Source organism: Antennarius striatus, unplaced genomic scaffold (assembly GCF_040054535.1).
Source record: "Antennarius striatus isolate MH-2024 unplaced genomic scaffold, ASM4005453v1 scaffold_30, whole genome shotgun sequence".
NCBI classification, from domain to species: domain Eukaryota; kingdom Metazoa; phylum Chordata; class Actinopteri; order Lophiiformes; family Antennariidae; genus Antennarius; species Antennarius striatus.
The window spans coordinates 126,135-150,505 of record NW_027172342.1 but is presented as its reverse complement, the minus strand read 5'-3'; the positions used below and the strand labels follow the sequence as shown (position 1 = coordinate 150,505).

At 42.8% G+C, this 24,371-nt stretch overlaps 1 pseudogene; it reads right to left on the bottom strand.

The window, feature by feature from the left end:
* Positions 1–1,646: 1,646 nt before the first annotated feature.
* On the bottom strand, positions 1,647–22,293 carry LOC137591848 (band 3 anion exchange protein-like; annotated as a pseudogene).
* Positions 22,294–24,371: the final 2,078 nt, after the last annotated feature.

Genomic DNA, 24,371 nt, shown 5'->3' with positions numbered 1-24,371 from the left:
ATTTGTTTTTCGACCTTTCCCCGTAATAACAACAGATATATACGTGCTCTATTCCAGAAAGATGTTGTTTGTGTTTCTTATGTTGTTTCTTACTGGAATCGTTTTGTGAATAACATTGATTGGAACAAGGTCTGGATGATTCCACACAAATATCTCATCTACAATAAGGTGAAGGAAGTTTCCTTCAGAATTATCCACAAATACTATCCTGCAAATCACTACATGGTTAAATTCAAAAGGGACATAAATACAGACTGTTCTTTCTGTGTGGACTACCCAGAGACTGTGCTACATCTATTTTGGCATTGCCCTTATACGAAAAAACTTTGGAAGGATATCAGTAGATTCATTATAGACTATGTTTCCAAGGACTTTACCCTATCTTGGGAAAATGTTGTTTTTTGTTTTTATAAGTGCTCTAAGAAAGAGGAAAAGGCTTATTTTCTTATAAATCTGTTAATAATTTTGGCTAAATTTTTTATTCATAAATGTAAATTCAGCAAAAAAAACCCTAATTTTATTCATTTTCTTAAAGATGTCGAACAATATATACAGCTTATTGACGGCTCTGACAACAAAAAAGCTGTGAAGACCTTAAACATATGTTCCGCTTTAGGTGTTTTTGTATAATGTAAGGACATGTGATCATACCCCCTGGCAACTCTTTTATATGCTCTCTGTTTGTATTGTATACTGTTTTTGTATGCTGTACTGAATTTTCTTCAATAAATTTATTTAAAAAAAAAAAAAAAAAAAGGGCAAAATTTAAAAAAAAAAAAAAAAAAAAAAAAAGACGGACCTGACGCGGTGACGTATTTCCTGTATCTCCGTGTCTGTTGTCACACGCTGTTCTGCTCTCGCTCTGTCCTTCTGTTTAAACATTGTTCTTTTTATTGCTGTTTCATCGCTATTATGGCGTGTTGTATTTGCTCTGCAGCTGTAGACAGGATGTCTCTGCTAGAGACACGTGTCCGTGAGCCAGAGCAGCTCTTAGCAGGTGATGTTAGCATCGATAGCACTGCAGCTAGCGTTAGCTGCCGGGACGTTAGCACGCCCGCTAGGCCCAGTGAGAGTTGATCCTCGTCGGCAGTGGCTCCGCAGTTTGTCACCGTGGATCGGTGGGGGGGCGGTCTGGTAAGCGGACCGGTCTGCGCTCGCCTCCCCTGGCGGCCGGCCGGTCTATGGTCCCGGCTCGCCCGGTTTCCTCGGCCCCGGCCTCCCCCTCTTCCGCCCGCGGGGCTAAACCCGGTCAGCCTAGACAGAGTAGCACGTTAGTCATAGGCGACTCCATTACCCGCAATATCAGACTAGTGACGCCAGCAACAGTACGCTGTCTACCAGGGGCCAGAGCTCCCGACATAGAAGCTAACCTCAGGGTGCTGGCATCAGCTAGGGAGAAGAAGGACAGTCAGAAACACTCCACCAGTCCACCTAGGAACATTGTTTTTCATGTTGGCACCAATGATATTAGGCTCCGACAGTCAGAGGTAACAAAGAATAGCTTGGTTAGGGCTCTGGACTGCGCTAGGGAGATGTGTCAGCATCCAGTAATAGTCTCTGGCCTCTTGCCTGTGAGGGGAATGATGAGACTTATAGTAGGTTAACAGCTATGAACCGCTGGCTGGCACTACTGTAGGGAACAGGGTTTAGGCTTCGTAGATAACTGGCCTTCCTTCTGGGGCCGCCCCGAGCTGCTGAGAGCTGACGGCCTGCATCCTGCTGGGGCAGGGGCAGCTCTTTTGTCCAGGAATATAGACAGGACCTTACAGCGTGTTTAACACTAGCCATACAGCGCTCGGGCTGCAGGTGATTAGAGAACATGCTAGGGTAGTTGTTGGTGCGGTTGTGGAGTCTGGACTAGGAAACCATCAGTCTCAGTGTTACTAACTATTCCATCAGTCTGTCACCTTCCCTCAGATTTTTAATAAAATGCCCGGGACTTAAACATGTACATTTAAGCACGAGAATCTAACTTCTGCTGCTATCACCAGTGACAATGTATTCAGTGAAGCACCTGATCAGGTTATACAAGACTGTATACCTGAAAGCATCCCAGTTATTTCATCACATCGTGTTTATAGGTCATTACCTCTCAGATTCATTGAGACGCAGTGTCTTATTGAGATTAATACATCCTCAGCTGTTAAACCGTTTAATAATCATGTTAGTGATACTACCACATTTCAATTTGGCCTTTTAAATATTAGATCGTTGTCATCTAAGGCCTTGCTTGTGAACGGTTTAATTCTTCAGCATGGCCTGGATATGATTGCTTTAAATGAAGCTTCACCACCTGATTTTACATACGCTCATGCCGCAAGGGCTGATAAACAGCGTAGAGGTGTTGCTTTAGTCTACAAATCTATTCTGAACCTGACTTCTCATCTAGATATTCATTTGACCTCTTTTGAGGCTCTTGTTCTAAAACCCTCGCCTACAGCTGTAAACAGCAGGCTTCATCTTGTAGTAGTCTATAGACCGTCTGGTCCCTAGTCTTTATTCTTAGAAGAATTTGGTGAATTCATTTTGGATCTAATTACTCAATCTGACGAGGTTATAGTGACTGGTGATTTTAACATTTAAATAAGGCTAGTGATCCGTTGTGTAAAGCTTTCTTAACCCTCCTTGACATGTTAGGTTTCACTCAGTGGGTACATGAAGCAACTCATTCCAGTGGTAATACCCTAGATCTGATTCTATCGCGTGGTATAAATGTTACTGCTGTGACTGTCTCTCCTCTTACGTCAGTGATATCTGACCATTTTCTTATTACTTTTAAAGCAGCCTTTATTTGTCCAGATGGCATTACTCCTGATGTAGTCACTACTCGCCATATCGGCTTGTCAATGGTATCTAAACTTAGTGAGCTTCTGCCTGAGGTATTGACTCCTTTTACTGTAGCATCAGGATCAGTCAAAAACTATACTAGTGACCTAAACTCAGCTCTCTCTAGTCTGTTGGACTCAGTTGCACCTCTAAAAGACCTGCTGCACCATCCACACTCAGAGCAGCACCACTAAAAAGCCCACAATGTACAAAGATACTTACAGACCCATCAGGGAAATATGACTGTGATGTTCTGTGGCAGATTTGAATACAAAAGCATGCCACAAAAACGGATGAAGAAAGTTCACTTTACGTGGCTTTTAGATAACAGCAGAGATTAAAAACAGAACAGTCTGTCAGACTAGCAAATGAAGGAACAGGACATCACATTTCTGAGTCTGCATAATAAGGTAAAAGTACAAACAGGCAGGTCAGGTGCAACATAATTCAGAAATGCTCAGCGGTCAAGCAGACCATTGGACAACCTGGCAAGGAATGATTGAAAATGGGTTGGTATTCAGTCAACAATGAGAGACTAATAAGGGGAGGCAGTGAGAAGGGAAAATCTGGTGAAGAGAATGAGCTGATGCAAGCATGAGCGGTAGGCTCTGAAGTGGTAGGACAGTTAGGGATAAGGCATAAAGACAAATAGAACTGCTATATATAGCTAGCTACTGTATATTGGGTTTGTGATATGCAGAGAGGAGTGCATGTATGTATCTGCATGCAGGTAAAACAAGACTACCACTCTTCACACAGATAGCACAACATAATAATTGTGTTCACTGGTGTTTAAATATCTGCGCTGCCGAGTTAAAACTAAAAAGATCTGCATGCTTCACAGTCAGCCTTCAAAAAACAACTGATGCTGCTGAGTTACATCAAAACTCAATTTAATAACTTTCACCCTATGGTGACATAGGGTGCATCAGGATGGTATTTCTTTGGGGTGAATGCAAGCAGACAGCAATGCCACAGCTGGATGCCACTGAGTGAGGTGACGCCCATGTAAAGAAATATTCCAAACAAGGCCGACGTGGGAATCCATTTAAGAATGGGCTCCATAAACATGGACACACCTTGACACAGATGAAGAGTCACATGATGAGGATACAACTTAATATTTCATGACATGCAGTGAGGCGACATAAGACAGAATCATTAAATAGCACGTACCAACCAGCAGTGCCACCACAATGCCACTGATCCTCTGCTCTATCACCTTCTCAATCATAGGCTTTGGTCCTTTGGTCATAACGGTGAGGGCATTGGCGTTGGTGAGGGATCACCCACTATTGAACTATATCCTGCCATGGCAACTAAAATTAGCAAATCCAAGTAGAATCCAGATCCTTTTACCATCTTCCGCCCAGGTTTGCTGATAATGAGGCTGTCAACAGGTGCAATATGAATCAAGTTTGATTAAACTGGGAAATATATTTTCTGACTTTGACAATTCATTGAGTGATGTGATGTTGACTCCATTGCAATCTGACACTCCAGAAAGATCAGAATGAAGACAAATATAGCTGCGAGAATGGATGAAAACATCCCCCACACAGGGAAAGTCTTATGCTCTCCAAGGGGGTTGATTAGCCAGCCTCTTTTGGATGGGTTGGACACGATCATACCTTTGGGAGCAACCCAGTTTCTGGAAGACAATTTCTTTCGGTTTAGAAAATCTCTTTTTGGTCACTGCTCCCTCCCCCCACTCTTTAAGTTGCAGTACCATATAGATGTGGAGTAGCCCAGTACTCCTCACTAGTAGGGTGTGCCAATCTAATTTATCCACAGGGATCAATAAAGTAATGTTTTATCTTATGTCTTGTCATCTAGAAATATTCATTCCACTGTATAGTCTTCTAGAGATAATGTGAAGCTTCTGGAGTGACTCAAATCTCTTGCATTTCACGTATAAATTCCCTTTGGTAATAACATACAAGCATTACCCTTTGATAATGCTTGTACGTTAAACCCCAAGAGAGTTAGAAAATAAATAGAAAGATACTTAGTTGACAAATCTGGAGGACAGAAGCCTCGATTTGTTTCAACTTTGGAATACATATTTGTATGTAGAAGGACTGCAGATTTTATTTCTTAACACTTCAAGTTTCAAGTTTATTTATTGTTACATAGCCCAGATTCACAGAAATGTCTCAAAGGGCTTTACAATCTGCACATGGACGATATCCCTCTGACCTTTGTGCACTGCGAGCAGTACGACCCTCACATCGGATAAGGAACAACTCCCCCCAAAACCCTTTTAACAGGGAAAAAATGGATGGGAGAAACCTCAGGAAGACTAGAGGAGGGACCCCTCTTCCAGGAGTGGACAGACGAAGCAATAGATATGACATGTACAGATTAACAACACAATAATATTAGTAACAATAATAAATGTATGACAAAGGCACGCTGATCCATCCAGTAGAGTCACCACCAGCCGATGAAGCACACAGAGGTCATCGATTGCAGAGGATCCACCACTCTGAGGACAGACCAAACAGTGCCTAAGTCATTGATCTCAAAAAAGTTATAGTTTAAGGTTACTCTGCCAAAACCCAAAAACCACAGCAGAACCAAATGAGGCAGAACCAGACTCCCCTAGTGGATGGTGATGCAGATCCATTGTGTAGCTTTTGATATCGCCAGCCACGGAAGCAGACAGAGGTAGCCGATTGCCGATGATCCACCACACAAAGGCCTGTGAGAGAGAACAGGAGAGGGAGGGAGAGAGACAGAGAGAACAGGGGGAGAGTGGTGCTAGAGGGACCAGAATAGCAGAGGATTAATGGGAGGCAGGGGCCTAACTAAGAAATCCTACGGCTCATCGGCAGGACTAGGCTAAACCTAAACAATGAGATTACTGCCCCCCCCCCCCCCTGATATTACTTGTATGTTAGGTAGAACATATATGTTTTGAGTCTAGATTTAAAGACATCTACGGATTCAGACTGTCTAATACCAGTAGGGAGGTTATTCCACAAGAAAGGGGCACGATATGAGTGGCCAGCTGACTTATTTTTAACTCTAAGAACACACAAGAGACCAGTATTCTGAGAGCGGAGAGCCCTAGTCGGCGTGTAAGGTTTAACAAGATCAGACAGATAGGTTGGAGCAAGCCCATTAATGCTTTTGTATGTCAATAAGAGTACCTTAAAATTGCATCTAACATGAATCGGGAGCCAGTGTAATGCAGCTAATACTGGGGTGATATGGTCAAATTTCCTAGTTTTAGTTAATATTCTTGCTGCTGTGTTCTGAACCATCTGAAGGCCCCTAGTACCAGACGTAGGCAACCCTGATAACAGAACATTACAATAGTCAAGTCTAGAGGACACAAAGGCATGAATTAAAATTTCTGCATCAGCCATGGCTAGAGAGCACCTAATTTTGGAGATATTACGTAGATGAAAGAAGGCGATCTTTGTCACATCTTTAATATGCTGGTCAAAGGAGAGCGTTGAATCTAACGTTACTCCAAGGTTCTTGACTGTTGAACTATGGGTTATAAGACAGTTATCTACATATATTGTTAGGTGTTGAAATTGGTTTCTATGTCGGGCAGGGCCAATGATTAACATCTCTGTTTTGTCTGGGTTTAGGAGCAAGAAATTACTGGACATCCAACTATTCACGGCAGAAAGACAGGCCTCTAGTTTAATTAATTCAGATCGATCATCTGCTTTTAAGGGCATGTAAAGTTGTGTGTCATCATCATAACAATGGAAACTTATTCCAAAGCTGCGTATAATTTGACCAAGAGGTGCAACATACAGGGAGAATAACAGAGGACCAAGTACAGACCCCGGAGGTACGCCATATTTGACGTCGGAGAAGGCAGAAGTTTTATTATTGTAGGAGATGCATTGAGTCCTATCAGATAGATAAGATTTTAACCAAGCAAGAGCTAACTCACAGACACCAAAATGTCTCTCCAGTCGGTCAAGGAGTATACAGTGATCTATAGTGTCAAACGCTGCACTAAGATCCAAAAGTAAGAGAACAGAAGTGGTATCAGAGTCCAGATTTAATAGGAGATCATTCACAACTTTGGTAAGTGCTGTTTCAGTGGAATGGCGGGCCCGAAAAGCTGATTGGAATGGTTCGAAAAGACCGCTTAATGATAAATAATCTAAGAGCTGTTGAGATACTACCGTTTCTAGTACTGTAGGTAAGAATGGAAGTGTAGAAACTGGTGTATAATTATTTAAAGACTCTTGGTCAAGATGTGGCTTTTTAAGCAGAGGTTTAACTACGGCCTCTTTAAAGCTAATGGGAACAACACCAGTTGCAAGAGAAATATTAACTACATTTAACATAGTAGGGCCCAGCAATTGCCATAATTCTTTAACTAGTTTAGCTGGGAGAGGGTCTAAGAGGCATGTAGTAGGTTTAGAGATTGAGACCAACTTCGATAATTCTTCCACAGAGACGGTCTCAAAGTGTGTTAAAGAGAGAAGTTGGGTTTTAACACCCAGAGAAGGAACCACGTCAAATTTTGATCCAGGTGAAGCTGAAGAAGTAATTTTATGTCTAATGTTATCAATTTTACAGGAGAAAAAATCTTGGAAATCATCAGCCGCAAATAACAAGCTGCTTGTCGTTGGCTGTTTCTGGGTCAATCTGGCTACGGTATTAAACAGAAATCGAGGATTGTGTTTATTTTTGCTTATTAATCTGGAGAAATAGGCAGCTTTAGTGGTCGACGGAGCACGCATGTAGTTTAAGACACACTCGTGCTAATAGATCTAGCATAATTTAGATTTTGATTTACGCCACCTGCGCTCTAAACTCCTACAGGCCCGTCTGAGAGCGCACGTCTCCTAATCAAACCATGGTGTAGACCTGCGCACCCCTATGGTTTTAGTTTTTAGAGGTGCAACTGAGTCCAACAGACTAGAGAGAGCTGAGTTTAGGTCACTAGTATAGTTTTTGACTGATCCTGATGCTACAGTAAAAGGAGTCAATACCTCAGGCAGAAGCTCACTAAGTTTAGATACCGTTGACAAGCCGATATGGCGAGTAGTGACTACATCAGGAGTAATGCCATCTGGACAAATAAAGGCTGCTTTGAAAGTAATAAGAAAATGGTAAGATATCACTGACGTAAGAGGAGAGACAGTCACAGCAGTAACATTTATACCACGTGATAGAATCAGATCTAGGGTATTACCACTGGAATGAGTTGCTTCATGAACCCACTGAGTGAAACCTAACATGTCAAGGAGGGTTAAGAAAGCTTTACACAACGGATCACTAGCCTTATTTAAATGTTAAAATCACCAGTCACTATAACCTCGTCAGATTGAGTAATTAGATCCGAAATGAATTCACCAAATTCTTCTAAGAATAAAGACTAGGGACCAGACGGTCTATAGACTACTACAAGATGAAGCCTGCTGTTTACAGCTGTAGGCGATGGTTTTAGAACAAGAGCCTCAAAAGAGGTAAAATGAATATCTAGATTAGAAGTCGGGTTCAGATTAGATTTGTAGACTAAAGCAACACCTCTACGCTGTTTATCAGCCCTTGCGGCATGAGCGTATGTAAAATCAGGTGGTGAAGCTTCATTTAAAGTAATCATATCCAGGCCATGCTGAAGAATTAAACCGTTCACAAGCAAGGCCTTAGTTGACAACGATCTAATATTTAAAAGGCCAAATTGAAATGTGGTAGTATCACTAACATGATTATTAAACGGTTTAACAGCTGAGGATGTATTAATCTTAATAAGACACTGCGTCTCAATGAATCTGGGAGGTAATGACCTATAAACACGATGTGATAAAATAACTGGGATGCTTTCAGGTATACAGTCTTGTATAACCTGATCAGGTGCTTCACTGAAGAATACATTGTCACTGGTGATAGCAGCAGAAGTGAGATTCTCGTGCTTAAATGTACATGTTTAAGTCCTGGGCCATTTTATTAAAAATCTGAGGGAAGGTGACAGACTGATGGAATAGTTAGTAACACTGAGACTGATGGTTTCCTAGTCCAGACTCCACAACCGCACCAACAACTACTCTAGCATGTTCTCTAATCACCTGCAGCCCAAGCGCTGTATGGCTAGTGTTAAACACGCTGTAAGGTCCTGTCTATATTCCTGGACAAAAGAGCTGCCCCTACCCCAGCAGGATGCAGGCCGTCAGCTCTCAGCAGCTCGGGGCGGCCCCAGAAGGAAGGCCAGTTATCTACGAAGCCTAAACCCTGTTCCCTACAGTAGCGCCAGCCAGCGGTTCATAGCTGTTAACCTACTATAAGTCTCATCATTCCCCTCACAGGCAAGAGGACACTGGGTTAATGTGTAACTATGAAGAAGTCTTTACTGAAACAGTGAATGGACATCATAATCTCCAGGAACTCACCATTCCAGGAAGAAAAGTGCCATTTTTGAACTGACACAGAAAGATAGCAATGAAGAAGCAGGCTAACATGAGGCACATGGACAGTAGGGCAGTGCTGGGACAAGGCGGTTTAATGGTGTTTCCAGTAGCATTGTCATACACAAGTTCCTCTACCACCTTTGGGAACGAGGGATTTTCTGGAGTTGAATTTACATGATCGCAATTCACAAGCACTGGGTTGTCCTGAAATATCTAATGAGAAAACAGGGAAGATTAGAAGAAGAAGAAATATACTTTATTAATCCCCGCAGGAAAATTACATTGTCACTCAGGTGTATACATGTTTTTTTGTGTTAGTTAACAGTCAGTGTATACACAGGCCCCCTGAACACAGCACACAAGGGGGCCTGTAAGCATGCAGTTAGTACACACATCAAACTACACACATCACAAAGCAGAGTGACGGGCAGCGGCTTCCTGAACGTGCCCCAAATTGAACAGCTTGTAGGGGGGACGGCGCCTTGCTCAAGGGCGCCTCGGCAGTGGCTGGGAGGTGAGCTGATGCCCCCCACCGTCAGCTCACACTCCGGTGATATCCTGGCAGGAGCGGGATTCGATCCACTCATATAACCTGGATATGAGAAAGTTCAGTACAATCAAAAACATTTAATGTTTCCCATCTATTTGGATGGATGCAGTATGTCAGTTGGTGGGTGAAGGTAGGTTTACCATTGCTAGCTTGGCAAAGGTTTCTTTGATGAAGATGAGGAAAATAAGGATGAAGAAGATTTCCTGGGTGAATGTCGAGACATAACGCATCAGGAAGCTGCAGTCCAAGGCTACAGTCACCACAACGATGATAACCATCCACCATCCAACCCACACTCTCGCTACAATGTACTCAATGTCCTCAGACTGACAGAACTGAATGAAAGACAAGAGAATAAGTTGAGTTTGGTATGATCATATGGACAAACCAAGCAAAACTGAAGTTCAATCAGATCCGGATAGGGTTCTCTGTATAACTTACAGTGAAGAAGGCTTCTTCAAACAGTAACAGAGGACCAGTGAAACCAATGACTAGGATGGGCTGAGCTGCAATAAAGAAGAAGAGGATCCCCTGAATGCTCTTCAGGTGGAGGTGTAGCAGAGTTGGAAACTAGGGAAGAAAAAAACAAATATTTGAATGCAACAATCCAATATTAACAAACAGGTCCACCAAAAAAATGGAATTTTTGTATGTGATATTGGGTGTAATGAGTCTCACCCCTACGAGAACTGGTGGATTGAAGCCCGTCTTTCAGTAGTTTCTTCTGGAAGCTGATTATAGGGGTGAGCATCGCTTTATTCTGGATTTCAGTTGGTGGAATGACAATGCTCCAATCCATGAAGTTGCGCACAGCGTCCGTCAGCTCACTGGCACTATTTGCCTGAAGGGCTGCTTGATTGAACACCTGGGATGGTCATAGTGTAGGGGGAATAGAATCTTCACTGAATTTATACCACACAGCAGTAGTTAAGTCCACCTACATTTAACTCATCATGCCATATTGACAAAATATTAAAATTGGTCTAAATTGTTTATTAAAACTAGGTTTAGTCCCCACAGGATTTGGGACTCAATCAAGACTTTGGATTTATGCATCAACGACTGAATATGAAATTGTCAAATGATAGCTATGAGTTCTGTCACTGTGTCACTGCTCACACATACATATACAAGTTTGTTTAAAAAAAAAAGGAAAGTTCACTCACTTAATCAGCCAGAAGGGCTGCCATAGCACGACCAGTCTCGTGGTAGTTTAAATCACCCTCGGTGGGGCCCACCATGACAAAGACAAAGCATACAGGCATTGAGGCAAGCACCTCATGTTCCTTCAGACGCACAAACTTAACAGTGGGTCTTTCCAGAAAGTCCAAAGCTCCTAGTTCAAACAGACAGAAATGTCAAACTCTTAAATAAGCCCACACACGTAGGCAAAGGAACACATGGAAACATGCAAGCAAACAACGTAGACACTAGCTCACCCACGAGCACCATGGAGGCCTCCACGAGGTCGGATCCGTCCGTCTGAGGGAACAGAGAATTAACAGAGGTGAGCCATTGTACATGTACAATGTACAGTTTATGATTTACATTTTACAACCAAACATTTGACAATTCATGATCACTGTCATGATCTTATCATTGTTATTACATCAGATCAAGGACAGATTGACATGAATTATCCATAAATGGATGATTTTACCCTTTCTTTGACTGAAAACTTCTGCAGGTCCACCCCTTGAGACGAAGCTCGACTCACCAGGTCATCTGATTGGCTTTGGGGAGAAAACCACATGTGTTACTGGGTGTTTTTGTGTCACACTGAAGAGTTAGTGACAGCATTGATAGATTATTTATTCCCTGCAGTCTTTCAACATCACAGGCAATTAGAAATTAATGAATGAGATGAGATGAAATACTTTTGAAATCTGCTTCTGTCATGTTCCCAGTTCCAGTTTTCCCTCCTGTCCTCTGTATCCTCAATTCACTCCAACTCAATCCACTCATTCCTGTCACTTGTGTTGCTGCCGTCATCTCCACTCAGGCTCCACTCTACTCATGTTCTGCTCACCTCAGTTCACTGCCAGGTTGTTAGTTACTCATCTTACTCTTCAGGTTTCTTCTACTTCCGTGTTATTTTTGCTTGTTTCCTGAATTTTGCCTGTTTGATTGTTCCTTGCCTGATCTTCTGATTAGGATTTTGCTGATTAAAGCTATGAAAGTGGACTTATCCCTGGGTGTTCTGTATTTGGGTCCAAACCACACCCATGACAGCTTTGTTAGTTTGACAAAAATGATTTATACTTTTCTTATATGAGAAAGTGAGAGTTTCACTTCTGTCTACTATATTTTGAAGTCATCTGAACAACAATCGAGGTTTGTGTTGTAGTAGGATGCAATTTTGTTAGGCATTTCAAGGTATTTACAAAATAGTACCAGACTGTCACTCACTTGATCTTTCATGGTCAAATAAAGACAGGGGTTTTATTGGTTAATAAAACAATCTTTGTGGCATCTCCAGCATCCATAAAGTCAGCTTTTTATGATAAAATTGTTTCATATGTTATTTATGCATCATTTCACCGCGGCGTCCTGAGGGTGGTTAGACTTTGCACTTCATTTAATAGTATACTTGCAAATAGCATTTCACCGGTGACCTGCTATGACATGAAAGTTATGAATTTGAGTTTTGATGTAACTCAGCAGCATTAGTTGTTTTTTGAAGGCTGACTGAAGCATGCAGATCTTTTTAGTTTTAACTCGGCAGCGCAGATATTTAAACACCAGTGAACACAATCATTATGTTGTGCTATCTGTGTGAAGAGTGGTAGTCTTGTTTTACCTGCATGCAGATACATACATGCACTCCTCTCTGCATATCACAAACCCAATATACAGAAGCTAGCTATATATAACAGTTCTATTTGTCTTTATGCCTTATCCCTAACTGTCCTACCACTTCAGAGCCTACCGCTCATGCTTGCATCAGCTCATTCTCTTCACCAGATTTTCCCTTCTCACTGCCTCCCCTTATTAGTCTCTCATTGTTGACTGAATACCAACCCATTTTCAATCATTGCTTGCCAGGTTGTCCAATGGTCTGCTTGACCGCTGAGCATTTCTGAATTATGTTACACCTGACCTGCCTGTTTGTACTTTTACCTTATTATGCAGACTCAGAAATGTGATGTCCTGTGTTATGTACGCCTACGTGTGTATTTTGTGAGTACTGTGTTTAGGTGTGAATGTGCATGTGGGTGTATGTGGGAGAGATGGGTGTGGTGTGTCTGTGTCCTGTGTTTTGTTTTCTCTAGGCCCAGAGCACCCAATCCAGCTCCAGTGCCTGCCTGGAGCTGTCCAACAAGGAGCTTCCATTTTACCTGCTGATCACTCCACCTGCAGCCAGTTACCACAACTACCTGAAATTGCATGTCCCGCCCCAAACACACCCGGTATATAACTTCTTTGTTTGCCATTCAGTAAAAGCTACATCTTGAATCTGTCATCTCTGAAAGCTACATCTTGAATCTGTCATCTCTAAAAGCAACATCTTGACTCTATCTCATCTCTCAGGTTTTGTCTATCTCATATCTCATCTCAGCTCTCCTTCTGTCTATCTTGGTTTCATGTTTTGTGTGGCGAGTACTGCCATTTTAGTTTAGTTATCCTTTGTTAGTTATTTGTATGTTGTTAGTCCATGGCCTAGGGGTAGCTAGACAGAGGCCTCTACACATTACCACACTTAGTATTCTTCTGTCTAGAAACACTAGTTAGGAGGATGTTGTTTTTCTATTGTATTTTTGGTCAGTTTCTGACTGTCTCGGTAGTGTAGGTAGGCAGGGTTATTATTTTCTTTTTTAGTTACCTGCATTGTTTAGTTTGTGTTTCTGTTCTAGATTATTTTTGTTAATTTTGACAACATCCATTGCCCTAGACCATGTGACATCATTTTTGAGTTTGGCAGTCTCACCGGTTTTGTGGTCCAGTCTTGTGTTGAATTATATAAAAACATCTGTTACAACTGAAAAGTCTTTTGTGTTTGCTCCACTTTATTTCCACTTTCAGCTGCTCGAGTTCCTGTTTGCTTAACATCCGGGTTTTTGGTTTATGTTACTGCCATTTATTCAAATACAATAGTTATATTCGGCAGGGTTGTAACATAAAATGGGGGCTCGTCCGGGATCCTCTCGAGCAGTGGTGTGAGTAATTTGTACGTTTGACGGCTAGCTTGCTAGAGCTTTGTGGGTGTGGTCACCTTTGCTAGGGTTTGTAGGGTACTGTGGTACGAGTGAGGTGCCTAGTCCTGCTTTGATTAAAGATGGCTGCTGGTGGTAAGTTTGATTTGGAGGCCTTTGTTAGTGACCCGTCCATTGTATATTTGAATGACTGCCGCAAGGATGAATTATTTTGTATTGCGGAACACTATACAATTGCTGTTAGCAAGCGTGCCCGAAAGCGGGAGATTAAGGCTGCCATAGCAGATAGATTACTGGAGCTTGGCTTTGTCACCCAGCCTGAAACACCCCCTAAACCATTTGAGGATGGTCACCCTGCTGCCCAGCCTCAGGAGGCAGGGAGTAGTGGAGGAGAGGTGTTGGAGATCTCACCCCAACCCTCTGATGGTGAGGAGTTCTGCCCGACAGTCTCTGAGACTGGTTCTGTTGCTCTAGGACCAGACAGGACCGCTAGAGCTAAGCTTAAGGTTAGGTTGGCTCGGATGCAGATGGAGAAGCAAGCTGCGCAGGAGGCTTTGAAGCTTGAGTTGGAGCACAAGCTAGCCCTGCGCAGACTAGAAATTGAGGCAGAGACCAGAATAAGGTTGCGTAAACTGGAGCTGGAGAACGTAACAGCAGGCTCCCATTTCTCTGAGCGTGACGTGCGACGTCTTGTAGATCTCCCCCCATTCAGAGAAACAGAGGTTGACGCGTACTTTGCCACATTTGAGAGAATTGCTATGGCCCTTAAATGGCCAAGAGATGTTTGGCCCACATTAATGTTGGGGAAGCTGTCTGGGAAAGCCCAAGATGTTGTAGCTTTTCTTTCCCTAAAAGACAGCATGGACTATGATTTAGTCAAAGCTGCCGTGCTCCGCGCTTATGAACTGGTGCCAGAACCATATAGGCAACAGTTCAGAGAGTATCGTAAAAACATCTCACAGACATTTGTAGAGTTCGCCAGGGAGAAAGGAACTTTGTTTGACAAGTGGTGCTCAGCAAGTAAAGTCATTGACTTCAACTCCCTCCGTGAGCTAATCCTATTAGAGGAGTTTAAAAAGTGTGCGCCTGAGCGCTGTGTCGTTTATTTGAATGAGCAAAAAGTGACTTCATTGAGCGAGGCTGCAGTTTTTGCGGACAAATTTACCCTTACGCATAAAAATGTGTTTGTACCATCTCGAGTGAAAGCTACGGATGCTGCTCAAGTAGCTCCAACCAAAGCATCTCTTTCCAAGCCGCCCTCCACATGTACCAAAGAGGAGCGAGAGTGTTTTTACTGTCACAAAAAGGGGCACATCATAGCTGACTGTTTCCTCGCTAAGAGAAAAAATGCTAGCTCGTCTAAACCCACGGCATTTTGTCACACTGTGTTACAAGAGAGTGCTGGCACTGCTAATGGCAGTGACTGCTATGACCCATTTACCTTTGAGGGTACAGTATCCCTTATTGGGAATCCAGAGGTTGCAAAGCCAGTCCGTGTGAGAGACACCGGAGCATCGCAGTCCTTTTTATTGGACGGGGTATGTTAGTGTCCCCCTGCACCAGGTTCAAATTGACACCAGCCTGGTTTCGGGTTGCTTTAAGGTAGCTGTGCGCTCTACTTTACCCGTGCCAGGCATTGATTTTATCATGGGGAATGATATAGCGGGAGGTAAAGTCTACCCTGTGTTAGAGGTCCTAAAACGACCTGAGATGCATGTTCCTTTAGATGACGTGGGATAATCCTCTGGGATTTATCCTGCTTGTGTGCTCACCCGCTCACAAGCCCCGAAAGTGGGATGAGCAGGTTAACCTTGCAGAGACAGTTTTAGCCACTCCCCTTACATGTGATACTCTACCACCTGAGTGCCTGGTTAAACAGGTTGGAGAGAAATCACTCAAAGCTGATATGCCTTCCATAACGTTACCAATAACTCGAAAACAGCTCATGATAGCCCAGAAAAGGGATTCAACACTTACCCCTTGTTTTAAAGCTGCCATCACTCTTGATGCGGCAAAAACCAGACCAGTAGCCTATTATGTGGAGGAAGGACTTTTAATGAGAAAGTGGTCCTCTCCTGTTTCAGCTGGCCTGGACTGGGGTGTAGTGACCCAGGTCGTGGTACCTGTAGAGTATCGCCAGCAGGTGTTGTCATTGGCCCATGACAATCCCTGGGCTGGTCATCTGGGCATATCCAAAACATACAATCGAGTGATACAACATTTTTTCTGGCCTAAGTTAAAATCCATGGTGGTCCAGTATTGTAGGTCTTGCCACAGTTGCCAGGTTGGGGGAAAGCCAAACCAAGCTATTCCACCTGCCCCTCTGCATCCAATCCCAGTAGTAGGGGAACCCTTCAGCCAGGTCATTGTTGACTGTGTGGGGCCTTTGCCGCTGAGTAAATTCGGTAACCAATATTTACTGACCATTATGTGTGCCACCACTCGATTCCCAGAGGCGATACCACTTTGTGTAATTACTACAAGGGCAATAGTCAAGGCATTGACAAAGTTTTTTTCCACTTTTGGTTTTCCTAAAACCCTCCAAACTGACCAAGGTTCTAATTTCCTGTCACGCATTTTCAAACAGGTGATGGCGATATTAGGTATAACACACAAGGTTTCTTCAGCGTACCATCCACAATCACAAGGTGCCTTGGAACGCTGGCATCAGACTCTGAAGTCAGTGCTACGCAAGTATTGTTTGGAGAGTGGGAAAGACTGGGACGAGGGTGTCCCATTTGCTTTGTTTGCACTTAGAGAGGCTGTGCAAGAGTCTCTTGGTTTTAGTCCGGCCGAATTGGTTTTCGGGCACACTGTTCGGGGCCCTCTGCAGGTCCTGAAAGAGCAGGTGATGTCCTCAGGTCCGGCCACTAAGTCCATCAATGTGCTAACGTATGTTAGTAAATTTCGAGAGCGTCTACATCAGGCCTGCGCTCTAGCGAAGGAGGGACTTGGCACGTCCCAGCACACTTTGAAGGTTCGTTATGATCAAGGCGCTGTAGTACGCTCGTTTAATGTTGGAGATCAAGTGCTGGCTCTTCTGCCAATTCAAGGCTCATCATTGTCTGCCCGTTTTTCAGGTCCATATACTATTGAGGGGAAGCTCAGCGACACCGACTACATCATTTGTACACCTGGCCGTAGAGGCGTAGAGTGTGTCACATCAACATGCTGAAGCTGTATCATACTAGACCTCAGCCAGAGGAGAGTGTCTCACCCGACTCTGTTGCCACCGTGTCCACGGTATATCGCTCAGACAGTGATGAGGATGGCCTAGTGCTACGGAATGCCTCACAGCAATGCACCAGGTTATCCAACTCAGAAATATTGACCAACTTACAAACTCACTTAAGCCACCTCAGTGATGAGCAGTACAGGGATATTGTGAAACTGCTTAGTGATTATCCTATGATTTTTGGTGATACTCCAACCCGCACTACAGTCATCCAGCACGATATTGACGTGACCAACTCGGCACCAATCCGTCAGCACCCCTACCGTGTCAATGCTACAAAACGTGCTATTATGAAAGAGGAAGTTAAATACTTACTAGAAAACAACCTAGCCTGTAGCAGCTCAAGTCCTTGGAGTTCACCGTGCTTGTTGGTACCCAAGCCCGATGGTACGTCCAGGTTCTGCACTGACTTCTGAAAGGTAAATGCCGTTACAGTCCCAGATTCCTATCCGCTCCCACGGATGGAGGACTGTATTGACAACATCGGTTCTGCACGTTTTGTTAGCAAACTTGACCTTCTCAAAGGGTACTGGCAGGTCCCATTAACACCTCGTGCTTCCACTATCCCAGCCTTTGTAACACCTGATGATTTCCTGCAGTATAATGTTCTGGCCTTTGGGATGCGTAATGCTCCAGCCACCTTCCAAAGGCTGGTTAACACTGTACTGTCAGATGTTCCCCGATGCAATGCCTATCTCGATGACCTGGTCGTGTATACAGACACTTGGGAGGACCACACCAGGATATTAAAGTTAGTGTTTGATAGGCTTGCAAATGCTTCGTTAACTGTTAACCTTGCAAAATGTGAATTTGGTAAAGCAACAGTCACATATCTAGGGAAGCAGGTTGGACAGGGTACAGTTAAAGCTTTGGAGGCTAAGGTTCAGGCTATAGCTACCTTTCCTGTGCCTAAGACCAAGCGCGAGCTTCGCCGGTTCATAGGCATGGCTGGTTATTATCGCTCCTTTTGTAGGAATTTTAGTTCAGTTATAGCCCCCTTAACTAGTCTTCTTAGTTCAGCCCGACAGTTCAGCTGGTCTGCTGAATGTCAACATGCCTTTGAGAGCGCCAAGGCGCTGTTATGTAGTGCCCCGGTATTAGCTGCTCCAGACTTTAAACTTCCATTTAAACTGGAGGTTGATGCGAGCGCTCTGGGAGCTGGTGCAGTGTTACTTCAAGAAAGTACAGGCGGATTTGATCACCCCCTCTGTTTGTTTTCAAGAAAGTTTAACAAGGCCCAACTAAACTATTCCACCATAGAGAAGGAAGGCCTTGCTTTATTGTGGGCACGGCAACATTTCGAAGTGTACGTAGGATCTAGCTCCGCCCCTGTGTTGGTGTACACCGATCATAATCCCTTAGTGTTTTTAACAAGAATGTACAACCAGAACCAGCGCTTAATGCGTTGGGCTCTTGTGATCCAGAACTACAACCTGGAAATACGACATAAGAAGGGTACAGATAATGTTTTGGCGGATGCTTTATCACGTGCACATTAGAGGCTTGAAGGGTGTGTGACAGCGGGGACAACTGCACTATAGACTGCACTATATAACTGTAGTTTAGTTATATCCATGCAGGTTGTTCCGGGTTTGTTTTAAACAAACATGTATGTAACCAGTACATGTTTGTTCATGTTGGTGGACGTGTTACGTACGCCTACGTGTGTATTTTGTGAGTACTGTGTTTAGGTGTGAATGTGCATGTGGGTGTATGTGGGAGAGATGGGTGTGGTGTGTCTGTGTCCTGTGTTTTGTTTTCTCTAGGCCCAGAGCACCCAATCCAGCTCCAGTGCCTGCCTGGAGCTGTCCAACAAGGAGCTTCCATTTTACCTGCCGATCACTCCACCTGCAGCCAGTTACCACAACTACCTGAAATTGCATGTCCCGCCCCAAACACACCCGGTATATAACTTCTTTGTTTGCCATTCAGTAAAAGCTACATCTTGAATCTGTCATCTCTAAAAGCAACATCTTGACTCTATCTCATCTCTCTGGTTTCGTCTATCTCATATCTCATCTCAGCTCTCCTTCTGTCTATCTTGGTTTCATGTTTTGTGTGGTGAGTACTGCCATTTTAGTTTAGTTATCCTTTGTTAGTTATTTGTATGTTGTTAGTCCATGGCCTAGGGGTAGCTAGACAGAGGCCTCTATACATTACCACACTTAGTATTCCTCTGTCTAGAAACACTAGTTAGGAGGATGTTGTCTTTCTATTGTATTTTTGGTCAGTTTCTGACTGTCTCGGTAGTGTAGGTAGGCAGGGTTATTATTTTCTTGTTTAGTTACCTGCATTGTTTAGTTTGTGTTTCTGTTCTAGATTATTTTTGTTAATTTTGACAACATCCATTGCCCTAGACCATGTGACATCATTTTTAAGTTTGGCAGTCTCACCGGTTTTGTGGTCCAGTCTTGTGTTGAATTATATAAAAACATCTGTTACAACTAAAAAGTCTTTTGTGTTTGCTCCACTTTATTTCCACTTTCAGCTGCTCGAGTTCCTGTTTGCTTAACATCCGGGTTTTTGGTTTATGTTACTGCCATTTATTCAAATACAATAGTTATATTCGGCAGGGTTGTTCCTTCATTTGCTAGTCTGACAGGCTGTTCTGTTTTTAATCTCTGCTGTTATCTAAAAGCTACGTAAAGTGAACTTTCTTCATCCGTTTTTGTGGCATGCTTTTGTATTCAAATCTGCCACAGAACATCACAGTCATATTTCCCTGGTGGGTCTGTAAGTATCTTTGTACATTGTGGGCTTTTCAGTGGTGCTGCTCTGAGTGTGGATGGTGCAGCAGGACACATTTGTGATATGGTTAAGCACCAAAGGAATACCGTACGTGACTGAATGCAGTATGACAAGCCAGTGCAGTGGTGTTCAGTCACCCCTGATAAACATTTATCCATGATTTATGACACAAAAAATAGCAATGGAAAGGTTAGAGTCTTAAACCAGACTCTGGCCCCAGAACTCATCTGGATAAATACCCTCTGCTGTGACTCTAGCTGTATCAGGTCGACGGACCTCAGCTGAACCAGTGGTCATTATTAGAGAGGACTGAAAAGAGGATGAGAGCTTTGGTTTCTTCAGCTGAGTGTTTCAATCATTGCTGCTGCTTGTAAACAGCGACACAAGGACTAAATAATTATCTGATAAAACACTTAAGCATTTAAAGAAGTTCATCACAATTACTATCAGTAGGAATATGTTGAACTGATTTTATTTTCCTGGGTAGCTTATGACCACCCCATTTAAAAATTAAAAGATGCTTCCAAACGAAAAATATCTAGATAAAAATAGCATACGCTACAAAAATGGACCCAAGCAAAACAAACACTCTTGGCTTTATTCTTAATCAAGCTCTTATTTTTTTCTCATTTTTCTTGCCTTATGGAACAAGCAAATGAAAATCTAGGAACCGGATGTCCTTCTAGAGAGAACTGAGTTCACTACATGACAGTGTTCACCTCTAATAAAAGACCTAAGTAAACAGGCAGAGTGACTTGGTCGCCCGAGACAGCGTTTCATAATTAAAGGTTTGATGCTTTATATTCTGTTTAGCTTTCTCTTAGAAAGACACTGAAATCTTCCAGTGTCATTTGCAGCTTTGGATAACAGCATCAGCTGAAAGCCTAAATGTAAGTCATTTATGTTTGAGTCAGTGTTTGGGGATGTCTCAGAAGATACCTGCAGCTTTGAAGGAGAGATTGGAGCATGCGCTTTCGGTCCCGAGGTCTGATCTTCTTGTTAACCATTTCATTGACAATTTTCTCCACCACGCTTTTCAAGGTCTTCTCTCCAAGGCTGAAAATTGTCACACCTATTGTGGAAAAAGATGTAAAAAAGTGAGTTCATGGTTCTGGTTTGTGGGGAGAGAGATAAAGACATAGTTTGAATTACATTACTGGAATATACAGTAAATATCAAAGCTTCAAAGTTTAGGCATCACTTACTGTATATGCTGATTATTGGTAAAGGCGAATGGCATTTTATTAAATCGGTCGTATTAATTTGTGGCAATGCCCCTCATATTTATTTATTGTGCTTTTAATAATTTAAAATAAAGAATAAAATAATCTGTATTCTGGTATTTGTAAGGTGAAGTATAAGTGTCATTCTTCCTCTAGAGTAGAACTACAACATGAAATCCAATCAAAGTACAAATAATTAATGTGTTGACAATGATCCTCACAAACCTGTATTCAGGCTGCGCCACAGCTGGATGAGGCTCTTCAAGGTGGGGTAGGAGGTGTCTGAGGACTCCAACACCCCACCCTCGTGACCCTCCCCTGTCTCCTCCTCCTCCTTGACCGTCTCTATCTCCTCCTCCACGTCCATCTGGAGGCAAAAAAATGTTTTGTTGAATGAACCTAATTTAAACATTGTAAGATGTTGCACAAAATGATTTTGTCTGAAGTTGGATATTTTTATTATGTTGATTGAACTAATAATTTTTAAGTAAATTCAATTAAATTATATTCTGTAACTCCTCCAAAACTATTTTGAGTAGATTTAACACAAGTTTCCTTAGTAAGTCTAATTAAATCCATTTTAAGTGTATATAAGTAAATTATGTATGCTTTTCTAATTTTTATAATAGTATTTAAATAACTTAATTGATTTTAAAGTATCTTTTTGTATTCAGCTGATTGTAATGCTATATATTTAGCTATCATACGTCACACAGAACCACAAAATGTATTTAGACAACCAACTTTAATATGAAACAAAAATTTAACATTGAACAAACCATACACAGTGGGCCACACCTGGAAAACAATCAAAACAAATCACATTAACCTTACCTTTCCACTTTCACAAACACCAAAGAAAACAATTGTGGCCAAAGAAGTTTTACAGTTCAACACTAACTTTGTTCTTTAGTCCAAGGACTTTGGGGGAAAGCTTGTCCCCATCCGTTTCCGTGAGTACTTTTTGAACAAATTTGTCATAGCGTCTTAGTTCCATGGGGTAGGCCAGGTTCAATGGGTAGATCACTCCAAGCATCACTGCACAAGCCTGGGCTGTAGAACCAATGATGTCCAGGATGATTTCTCCATCAACATAAATTCCTATATAATCATGATCTCCAGCATCTCCAGGATCTCCCTTCTCCTTGCCGATGACGTAAATGCCCATGGCTCACTTCTGCATGGCAGTCAGGATGGCTTTCCTTCGACGTCCTGTATATTTTAAGTAAATAGGAGAAAAGGGAAACATTACAATGCTTTGCCACAAAAAACATTTTTACAATACATTGTACATTTTCCGATTTCAATCAGGGCACTGTCAATTTGTGCATCACGTGTTTTATGGGCACTGTGTGTTCCAAGGTGTAGTTTTGTGCTTCAACTCTATGGCTGGCTCTATCGTATAATCAACAGGGACAAAACATCTTACTATACTAACTTGGACAAGAAACATTGCTACATGTCAAAGATTCTATAATGGTGCACTGTAACAGCAAATCATTCTTTTTAACGCAACATGCACCTCTGCTGTATACTGAAGAAACCTGGGGGGGGAGCCAAAGATACAGGACAAACTACTTCAGAATCTTAAATACAGGTTACATTGAGAGCATTAAACTTACCATATAATCATGGATCAGATGTCCATCATCCTCACCAAGGTAGAGGCAAAGTGCTCTAAGGACAGCTGCCCTTTTTGAATGGACATCACCTGCAGCCTGAGTGAAGAGATTCAACTGATAACATTTTTCCAGGCACTAAAGTCATTACAAAAATATTTTCAGTAAAACATCAATAAATGTACACCACCTGCTCAATGCAGGTGGTGTACATTAACTGTTCCACAAGAGAAAACATGGCCGGTTTTTAACATGTCCATCCATTCATCTTCCACCGCTTCCTCCAGAACAACTTTGGTGCCGTCCGATAGTCCTTCTCCATGGCCTCTCCAAACTCCTCCCACACCCTCTGTTTTGCCTCCATCACAGCCGAGGCTGCAGACCTTTTGGCCCGTCGGTACCCTGCAACTGCTTCAGGAGTCCCCAGGGACAACATGCCCCTGAAGGCCACCTTCAGTCAGACGGCTTCCCTGACCACCGGGGTCCACCACGGTGTTCGAGGGTTACCGCCCCTTTAGGCACCCAAGACCTTGAGACCACAGCTCTCAGCTGCAGCTTCAGCTTTGAACATCGACCATTCAGGTTCAATGCCCCCAGCCTCCACAGGGATAAATGAGAAGTTCCTTTGGAGGTGTGAATTGAAGGCCTCACGGACAGAGTCCTCCCCCAGACGTTCCCAGTTCACCCGCAATACTCGTTTGGGCTAACCAGGTCTATCCAAAGGATTTTTCCGCCAACGGACCCAACTGACCACCAGGTGGTGATCAGTTGAAAGCTCTGCCCTTCTCTTCACCCGAGTGTCCAAAACACACGGTCGAAGGTCAGATGATACGATCACAAGACCGATCATTGACCTCCGACCCAGGGTGCTCTGGTACCAGGTACACTTGTGAGCATCCTTGTGTTCGAACATGGTGTTAGTTATGAACAATCCGTGACTAGCACAGAAGTCCAACAACAAAACACCGCTCAGGTTTAGATCAGGGAGGCCATTCCTCCCAATCACGCCACTCCAAGTGTCTGCCCTGCGTGTGGTGGGTCCACAGGGGTGGGGATTTTTACATGTAAATATGTAAAATATGTTTCTTACATTAATGATTGAGGCTTTACTGAAACAATATATTAAAGCACACTTATAGACAACACTAAATGAACAGTTACCTCTTTTAAGATCTGTAGATGTTTGGCTAGTTTCTGGCCGACGACACCTCCCTTTTTCTGGAAAACTGCTGTCAGCTGAGGCTGAAGACTGTCCAACCGTGCCATGAAGGTTGTCTCGACTGGATGTGTTGTAATTCGTTGAAATACAGCATTTATCTGTTGCACATAAAAAAAAGTGGCAGAAGACAAAGAGAATATGTTATTAACGTAATGGTGATTCAGGAATACACATACACTTTACATACAATACACTTTCCTTCGGTAGGAGAAGGTTTTCTACATCTTCTCTCTTACATCTGGTGCTCCGTTTCTTTGTCTGACATCAGTCAAAAGTTCAACTCGCAAGTTCTCCAGACTGTCATCTGTTTCACCAGCAGGGTGTGAAGGACAATAATTGACCTCTGCCTTTTTAGGCTTCTTTAAATTTTTGGCTGGGAAGCATTCATCTCTTGATTTATTTTTAAGG